The following is a 10,754-nucleotide window of genomic DNA, read 5'->3' as shown; positions in this document are numbered from 1 at the left end:
GTCACAACGCAGATTCACTATCAGTTTTCAAAAACAGCAACAATGATTATGCCTTAGCGCAAAGCTACGACTTTGAGGTACCATGCATCAAGGAAGAGAACGGCTGCGCGCCCAGATACGATAATGCATTATGTCATGAAGTACCGAAAGGTTGCTAATGGTGAGCAGGGTCAACCTGGGTCTGATGCTTAACAACACTTGGGAAAATGGCCCCACTGACAACTCAAATGTTTTTCATTCAAGGAAGGTAAGCTGGCTGTTTCGCCAAAATCAAAAACCAGGTCCACTGAATATTCAGGTGTAAACAGATGCCTTCCTTGTATTTGCTTCTATATATTCATCTGCACATCCCCAGTCAGCCAATCATTTGTTTATGTATAGAATTCGACAGCGAGCCTGTAAAGTAAAGCGTGTAGGCTGGCGGTACTTCTAGTATAACATACATTTAAGTTTAGAGAAAAAATATAAACCATCCATGTAGTTCACAGTGATAGATTAAGAACGCTTGCTCCTACATGTAACAACCCTACGACACCCCGGAGCCATTACTACAGCCCCCCCCCCCCCTCCCCCCATGTGTTAGGACTTTCATCTTGAAGATCTTTGAACTAGAGTTAAATGTCAATACAAACATTTCATGTTCGCAGTAGCATTTTTATACCAAATGAAGACGATCTATTCACAATATTCGTTGAATTTAAGATTTGGTACTACACACTCAACTTTGCACTTCCAACGTCCAAGGTTGTGATCAACCCCGAACAACAACAGCAGCGGTGCAACAACCCACTCTTTTAAACACTACCAGCGTGTTGAGGTTACAAACTTATTTGCCTAACTATCCTGCATTTAAATTAGGTATTTTTACTTAGGTGTTAAGCGTTGTTTTGACGATCCTAAGGTGACATCAGATGGCCACAACAGGAAGTCTCTGAATTCATTATAGAGGGAGGTCTTGTTTTAGTCAATAATGACATAGAATTGGGTAGGTATGCAGGGCCATTCAAAGAGCCCATTACATAATGTTGGGTTGACTCCTGTAGGCATCGTGCCCAAAATAAAAAAAGAGTACCGTAAACAATACAAAATACGCCCGTGAAAATGCTTACATGGGGTGTTTTCTTAAGCCATAGTTTGTAGAACTTTGGTTCAGGTAGTATCAGGCTGTGGCATACTTTCTTTGCAAAATATGAATAAAGCTAGGTCTTAGCTTAAAACTAACAGGAAGCAGATAGACAAACCGAGAGTTCTGTTTGTAAAATATTTCCCCAGATTTGATAAAGTTCAACAGCCTTTCAATATTCAAAACGTCAAAGAAAATTAAAAATTGTTGAGAATCAAAATCCTTGTACTATGCACATCCTCAAGTTATTTACAAATACCATAGCTTCTAAATTATAAGGACAAACCAGGTCCTTTATGGCGTGTAAAACGTTGCTATATTCGATAATCTTGTGATGTATGTTCAATATCTTATGATGTATATTCAAAATCTTGTGATGTATGTTCAAGATCTTGTGATGTATATTCAAAATCTTGTGATGTATGTTCAATATATTGTGATGTATATTCAAAATCTTGTGATGTATGTTCAATATCTTGTGATGTATGTTTAATAATCTTGTGATGCATGTTCAATATTTTGTGATGTATATTCTATATCTTGTGATGTATGTTCGATAATATTGTGATGTATGTGCAATAATTGCATTATGGGTAATATGATGCAACAACGTACTATTAACGTAAGGACGATTTTCATTGTTTAGAAATAACGAAAGTATCTGGTGATGCAAAATATAATACACTAGTATGTTAAATATAACACTGTATGGCACCTAGACACCGGCCAGGCAACTGAAGTATGGATACTGCTTACCCCCCCCCCTCTTTTTGATATTTTTGCAGCGATAATTTCTCCGAAATGTGTCGATTCCCTGCCTATCTCATCCCTCTTTCGATTTATGTAATCGTTTTACGCTTTTTGTAAGCTATAGAGATTGACCTTTTATCGGTATACACATTCCAGAGATATCATCACTGCAAAAAAAGAAAGTATTTAAAAAAGGGGAGAGAGAGAGAGAGAGAGAGAGAGAGAGAGAGAGAGAGAGAGAGAGAGAGTAGTACCCATACTTCTAGGTGCCTGTGACCCTAGAGTCAGAACTCTGGGGGTTGAATTCAAAATTCTGGTTAATTTCTTTCTGTTTTCCTATATATGCATAAATCTAGCTTTTGTCAAAGTTTCATATGTCTGCTTCATTTTATATAGTATCATAATAATTAAAGAAGTACTTCAAATGATAAAGACATTTAAAGTTTTGGTCCCACCCTGGTACCAAGTTTAAAAGACCTACTCTAGGATTATGAAATTTACAATTTTGGCCAAGGGTTTCCTGCTTCATTCAGTGTCAATTTCATATCAAAGACGTTACTCTTGCATCATCGGATACTTTCGTTATTTCCAACCAATGAAAATTGTCCTTACTGTAATAGAACACTGTTGTGTCATATTACCCACAATGCAATTATTGCACATTCATCACAAGATTATCGAACATACATCACAAGATTATAGAATATACATTACAAGATTTTGAACATACATCACAAGACTATCGAATATACATCACAAGATATTGAACATACATCACAAGATTATCGAACATACATCACAAGATATAGAACATACATCACAAGATAAAGAATATACATCACAAGATATTGAACATACACCACAAGATATTGAACATACATCACAAGATATAGAACATACATCACAAGATATAGAACATACATCACAAGATTATCGAATATAGCAACATTTTACACGCCATAGTCCTTCGTTTAATATAAAATTTCCTCAAAATGGACGAAGTTCAACAACCTTTATATTTCTTTAAAATAGAAGAAATTCAAAATCCTTGCCACATGCACATCTTCCATACCCATACAAATATTCTGTAAAATAAGAAGGTTCTCTCTTGAAAACTGGGAGGAGTTCATTGAACAAATCATGTACCCTCTTTGTAATATCTCCTCAAAACGGACTAAGTTCAACAACCTGTATTTTTCTCAAAAATTGAAGAAAACCAAAATCCTTGTCACATGCACATCTTCAATATCCATACAAACAATCTGTAAAACAAGGTGGTCCTCACTTGAAAATTGTGGAGGGAGTTTGCCGGGAAAATTATGTACCCTCCATATAACAAATATTTTCAAATAAAGAGGCACAACTCCTGCAAAAGAGGTCAAAATTGCAATATTATCTAAAATGATTCACAAAGAAGCTACATAGCAAAGAAGCTACATAGCAAGTTTCAGCTTGATGTGTGACAGAGAAATGAAATTAGAAACAGAAAACCCCGAATGGACGAACAGACAGACGGACGTACAAACATCGCTGTACCATAATATGTGCCGTCTAAAGACGGGCGTATAAAAAGATGGGTCACACAGGCTGATACATCATCTTTCTTATCCATTAGGGGCAAGTGTCATCAATTTCATAGAAATAGTTTCGTTAAGTATACATCCCCTGATGTTGGGTAAACTGGGGCAAGGTACTTTAGTCAATAGTCAATTAGGAAGAATTTTGTCATGAAAAGGGACATCAAGTGGAAGGAAGTCTGTCCTAAAATTCGAACATTCCTTGGTGATTCATTGTTGGGGTAACAATATTCTAGTATGATGAGCGCAAGTCCATTATATATCAAAACTAAATCTTTGCCGCAAATAGATTTGTTTGCCATAACTATTCACCAAAACATTGCAGAAATTGGCCAGTAGTGGTAAACAGTTGTAGAAAACATCGGGGGAGGGGGGTAAAAAAGATTTGCCACTAGTGGCAATTTTTTGGCAAATAATACAGATTAAAGTTTCTTGATCTGCCTATCAAAACATAAAATAGGTCATGTCCTGTTAAATGGCGTCACGTCACATCGATTGATATGTGGATTGCGATCTGTGAATTGCTTGTATATTACTGTGTCGGATTGAATTGGCGACAATGCTCATGTTATGGTAAGTTATAACGTAGTTTGATAAAAACTTTAATGAAATAAAAGCAACAAATTATACTGCATTTTCTGTTGCATGGCGTATTTTGTGTGATGTCTGTCGGAGCGACTCCAAAGTCGGTTCTTCCGCTGCGAAGTAAATAGTAGGCCTACATAATATATGTAGAGAAAACTGCACTTTTCCCCATATGTAGCCTACACATGTCTTCTGAACACATATCAAGATTCGTTGCATACTCCACCTTGCCTTTTTGAATTTGATCAAGTATAAACTTCGGTTTTGCGAAAAACCAAGATGGCGGCCTCCCCTTTGCAAGTGAATCTTTACACGGAACATGTGATTTCTATTTATCGGTATTTGTACAATGTAGTTTGATCAATTTGCTTTCAACGAACGAAGCTAATAAACTTTAGCCGATGTTGATACAGTGTAACCTATCTTGATGCAGAATATTCGCGGATTTTAAAAGTTAGGTTATATCGTATGAAATAGGTCAAACTCAGCTTCATTCCTTAAACTGAATTACACAACCCGAATGCATGTTTAGTGGAAAATTCAAAACGAATAGACTAATGATAAATTGGACAGTGCTTTATAATTAACAATACAATGCACACATTTCTCCCACATGATATAAATGAACATTTAATAGATTTAATGTACATCTTCATTTGTGAATACACAGTAGATAAAGTATACAGAGTGATATTTACACTTGTTAATCGATTAGTTTCAACATTCATCATACATGTATTTAGTTTTAAGGGTTGACTTGGGGGGTTGGGGGGTTGAAACTTTGAATTTAGTTTTTTGTCCGATATTGAACAAATGTCTTATAAAACAAAACAAACGATATCGCCCCTTTAAAGTGGTTAGTCAGTTGGATAAATTATATTAGTTTATAATTAATATTTATTTTTTCATTGGGTAGAGATGGAGGGAGGGGGTGTATGTACATACGATTTTTATATACACGCTATCCACACTTCAGGTGCCTGTGTTTTCTACAAAATTTGGAGGTTACAAATCAGTATCTTACAGTTGCAAATGCTATATTTACACACATACCAAGCTTGTTGTTCAATTAACATTCATTAGTGAACCAGAAACAATATGAATGCCAGAACTGTTTGCCAAATACGTTTGCCGCTAACTTGCCAGTGTTTGCCGCAAAACTCATTTGCATGGCAATTATGAATTAGCAGCAAACATTTGCAAGATGTTTGCTGCAAGCTTGTGGCAAACCACAACTGTTAGCTAGAACCTCTGTATTTCGGTAAGGGATAACTTGAGATTTAATATTAATGTGACATTTGCAATTGGCAATCTTGCATGTTTTGCATCCCCAAGACTGGAGAGGAGCTCATGCCTAACAAGCCAAAGGTAGGATTAGAAAACGATTGAATCAACTTCACTGATCAGGATGGGTGGAAAATATATTATGTACACGGATATCCTACCTAATAACCGAGATTTATTTTCTAGTGACATTGTGCATTTTTCTGAAATGGAAAAAGTTTGCTTTTGTATATAATACAAGAGTGTTTGCAGGCTTTTCTGGTGAATCCCTCATTAAGGTACATGTAGTACCAAACAGTACCCGGAAATCTATCATTTCGGATCCACCTCGCGTAAGTCAAACGTTTACGCGGCGCTTGAGTGAAGCGTCTGTAGCAACAAATAATACAGACGTGTCCAATGGAATGTCAGTGACGATTAGTGATGGGACGTAGTAAGATCGAAACGAGAGTCCACGCGAGGGTTACATTAATATATATATATATATATATATATATATATATATATATATATATATATATAAAAGAATCTATAATCTATAATTAATAACATTATAATCATGATCTTGACCGATATTTTCCTTATAAAAAAACCCACTTGTTTATATATATTTTAAAAAACGAAATGTTTGTCTTTGAAATTCCACCATCTTAATTTATCAACTTGCATTAAACTATAAAAAACGGCAACGGGGTTGTTGTTTATAATGCAAATTTCATACTATAATGCAAATTTCATACTGAAATATCCTCCTTCCAACAAAAATATTCAAGATCGATTTTGGATATCTCGAACCCCCGGATATCTCGAAGTTTTTTCGAGGTCCCTCGGACTTCGAGATAGAGATTTTTTAAATATATATATATATATATATATATATATACTCGAAAATCCAACGTACACTCGATTTTCACCACACTAATGTCGACACGATACATTTTACAGTAAATACAAGTTAAAATAGTATGAGAAATGATTTGATTGATGTTTATTAGCGTAAATAAAGACATATTTTTTACAAAAAATATGATAGCATATATAATTAAGAAATTTGGAGGGTCATGTCGACTTCATCCTCTTATATAGTGTCGACTTTATCCTTTTTGATGCCAAAGTCAACATCAAATATGTATATATTTTATAAATGGAAATTACTTTTCAAGTCTTATTTGACTATTTGCTAAAATATGTAGGTCAATGCATTATATGTGTAAATAGCAGTCGTTTTATATCTGGGAAACAAATAAGAATCCTAATACCCTTTATTCTGAATTTAAAAAAATAGTTATAGATCTTGATTTGCATTTTACTGAAATATTCACGGTGATCTAAATATAGATATAGAGTTGTCTCGCATCTGTGGAAATCCCCGACGTACTTTCGTTTTGGAATATATATATATATATATATATATATATATATATATATATATCAAATCAACGCAAGAATCGGTGTGTAGACTATTCTGTTCTAAATAATCGTGACGATAATTCATCAATTACTTGTTTTGCTCATTTGTTGATTTCATAGTCGGTTTTTTTTTTACAACGCTAACGATCCTATTCAGTTTCAAAATACCCAAATTTTATGTATATCAATGTTATTATTTTACAGTACAATGTATACGCTATCCAAAAACCTAGAGTTCTTGTGATCATTATGAATACATATGTAGAAAAGGTGTCAGTACCAAAGAAAAATATTCTCCTTCAATAAGTAAAATAGACTGATCGTATGAATTCATACATGTCATTAATGACTCTAGCGCCAACAGCACTCTTGAAAATATTCTCCATCAATAAGTAAAATAGACTGATCGTATGAATTCATACATATCAATAATGAATCTAGCGCCAACAGCACTCTTGAAATCGAGATTTATGGTTTGCCCTAGATATTTTTGTATGTATATTTGTGCGTGTGTATACAGTACATGTTTATACCGAATATTGTTTTATTTTTGTATTCTTTAAACTGCTGATATGATATATTTGTAGACTTTTGTATAAAAAACCTTAATTTTGAAATTCTAATTTTCTTAAAGTCTGAAACAGTTTGATGATTTTTAAATGCGTTCAATTCAAGGATATAAAGTACACAAAACAATAATGTGTAAATTAAGCTGAGGAGGTATTTAGTACCCTACGTCAATGTGCAAAATAAATCTATAGATAAAAAACCCCTAAGAATTGAAAAAATCAAATGAATAAATAAATAGATAAATAAAAAGTTGTCATTTACTTGGATAAAATCATTACATAGTCCATGGTCTCAAGACAGGAGCGGAGGACTCTTCTCAAAATAGATGGGGGTTAGAAATTTACGTTTTAAAGGCGATCTGTGTTTATTGGAGCTGTGAATATGAGCGACGAATCGTGAACTATATTATCCGTTTATCTTTGCCAGAAGTGGTGATTCAGCATACCTACATGTATACAGATATCTACTCAAGCACAGAGTTGTGTTTGTGGAGGGTTCGATACCTGTATATCTGTCATTAAGCAGTTTCAGTTTCTTTATTTCCGAGAGCCATATGGCTCATTAGATTCACATACACATATATATACACAGGCAGTACAGTAGATATAAAGATATAATACACACAGGAACAGTATATGGAGAGTGCATAAACTTACATAACGTTATACAGTAATATCATTGCATAAATTCAAGTTATATATAAATACAGTATATGTATATATATATATATATATATATATATATATATATATATATACACACACAATACTGCGACTGTGTACGACAACTAGCTTGCAAATTTGACCTTCGAGTGATTATATATTTACAAAAATTCATTTGTGACTTTGATCACTATTTCATTTCTTTTTTTTTTTTATATTTCATTTACCTCTTGTAAATAATGTTGTTGATAAACTTTTTTGATGATAAACTTGTTGATAAACTTCTTTTACAAAATCTACATTTTTTTGCAATACCCTTTTTTAAAAACATGTACTTTAATGAAAACTAAACGGATTTAATACTTTTTTTTAAATAAAGGTCACAAACCCACTCTCGGATACCGAGAGTGGGTTTGTGACCTTTATGAAAAAAAAATTCTACAGTTCAAATTTCATTTGAATTTTGCAAACAGATGCAGTTTAATATGATAAACAAGAGGCCCATGGGCCACATTGCTCACCTGAATCACCTTGGCCCATATCTGAAGACTTTCAATATATATGTGCATGTAAAACCTTAGTCCCTATTATGGCCCCAACCTACCCCTGGAGGTCATGCTTTTTGCAAACTTGAATCTGCACTATATCACAAAGCTTCCATGTAAATGTCAAGTTCTTTGGCCCAATGGTTCTTGAAAAGAAGATTTTTCCTATATATTTCTATGTAAAACTTTGATCCCCCTTGTGGCCCCATCCTACCCCCGGGGGCCATGATTTGAAAACCTTGAATCTGCACTGTGTCAGAAAGCTTTCATGTAAAAATCAGCCTTTCTGGCTCAGTGATTCTTGAGAAGAAGATTTTTAAAGATTTTCCCTATATATTTGTATGTAAAACTTTGATCCCCCCTTGTGGCCCCATCCGACTCCCGGGGCCATGATTTCAACAAACTTGAATTTGCATTATGTCAGGAAGCTTTCATATAAGTCTCAGCTTTTCTGGCTCAGTGGTTCTTGAGGAAAAGACTTTTAAAGATTTCCCCTATATATTTGTATGTAAAACTTTGATCCCCTGTTGTGGCCCCATCCTACCCCTGGGGGCCATGATTTTAACAAACTTGAATCTCCACTATTTCAGAAAGCTTTCATGTAAATCTCAGCTTTTCTGGCTCAGTGGTTCTTGAGAAGGTGATTTTTAAAGATTATTCCGATCTATTTGTAAGTAAAATTTTGATCCCCTATTGTGGCCCATCCTACCCCTGGGGGCCATGATTTTAACAAACTTGAATCTGCACTATTTCAGAAAGCTTTCATGTAAATCTCAGCTTTTCTGGCTCAGTGGATCTTGAGAAGATTTTTAAAGATTGTCCCTATATATTTGTATGTAAAACTTTGATTCCCCCTTGTGGCCCCATCCTACCCCCAGGGGCCATGATTTTAACAAACTTGAATTTCCACTATTTCAGAAAATTTTCATGTAAATCTCAGCTTTTCTGCCTCAGTGGTTCTTGAAAAGAAGACTTTCAAAGATTTTCCTTATGTATTTGTATGTAAAACTTTGATCCCCCTTGTGGCCCCATCCTACCCCTGGGGGCCATGATTTTAACAAACTTGAATCTGCATTATGTCAGAAAGCTGTCATGTAAAAATCAGCTTTTCTGGTTCAGTGGTTCTTGAGAAGATTTTTAAAGATTTTTCCTATATATTTATATGTAAAACTTTTATCCCCCTTTGTGGCCCCATCCGACTCCCGGGGCCATGATTTCAACAAAATTGAATTTGCATTATGTCAGGAAGCTTTCATATAAGTCTCAGCTTTTCTGGCTCAGTGGTTCTTGAGAAAAAGACTTTTAAAGATTTTCCCTATATATTTGTAAAAATTTGATCCCCTGTTGTGGCCCCATCCTACCCCTGGGGGCCATGATTTTAACAAACTTGAATCTCCACTATTTCAGAAAGCTGTCTTGTAAATCTCAGCTTTTCTGGCTCAGTGGTTCTTGAGAAGGTGATTTTTAAAGATTATTCCGATCTATTTGTAAGTAAAATTTTGATCCCCTATTGTGGTCCATCCTACCCCTAGGGGCCATGATTTTAACAAACTTGAATCTGCACTATTTCAGAAAGCTTTCATGTAAATCTCAGCTTTTCTGGCTCAGTGGTTCTTGAGAAGAAGATTTTTAAAGATTATTCCGATCTATTTGTATGTAAAACTTTGATCCCCTATTGTGGCCCCATCCTATCCCTGGGGGCCATAATTTTGACAAACTTGAATCTGCACTATATCAGAAAGCCTTCATATAAATCTCAGCTTTTCTAGTTCAGTGGTTCTTGAGAAAGAGATTTTTAAAGATTATCCCTATATATTAGTGTGTAAAACTTTGATCCCCTATTGTGGTCCCATCCGACCAACGGAGGCCATGATTTTATCAAACGTAAATCTGCATTATGTCAGAAAATTTTCATGTAAATCTCAGCTTTTCTGCCTCAGTGGTTCTTGAGAAGAAGACTTTCAAAGATTTTCCTTATGTATTTGTATGTAAAACTTTGATCCCCTGTTGTGGCCCCATCCTACCCCTGAGGGTCATGATTTTAACAAACTTAAATCTCTACTATTTCAGAAAGCTTTCATGTAAATCTCAGCTTCTCTGGCTCAGTGGTTCTTGAGAAGAAGATTTTAAAAGATTATTCCGATCTATTTGTAAGAAAAATTTTGATCCCCTATTGTGGACCCATCCTACCCCTTGGGGCCATGATTTTAACAAACTTAACTCTGCATTATGTTAGAAAACTTTCATG

The sequence above is a fragment of the Ostrea edulis genome, chromosome 2, assembly GCF_947568905.1.
Source record: "Ostrea edulis chromosome 2, xbOstEdul1.1, whole genome shotgun sequence".
In the NCBI taxonomy this organism is placed as follows: domain Eukaryota; kingdom Metazoa; phylum Mollusca; class Bivalvia; order Ostreida; family Ostreidae; genus Ostrea; species Ostrea edulis.
The sequence above is the reverse complement of the archived record's forward strand: the minus strand, read 5'-3'. Positions refer to the sequence as shown.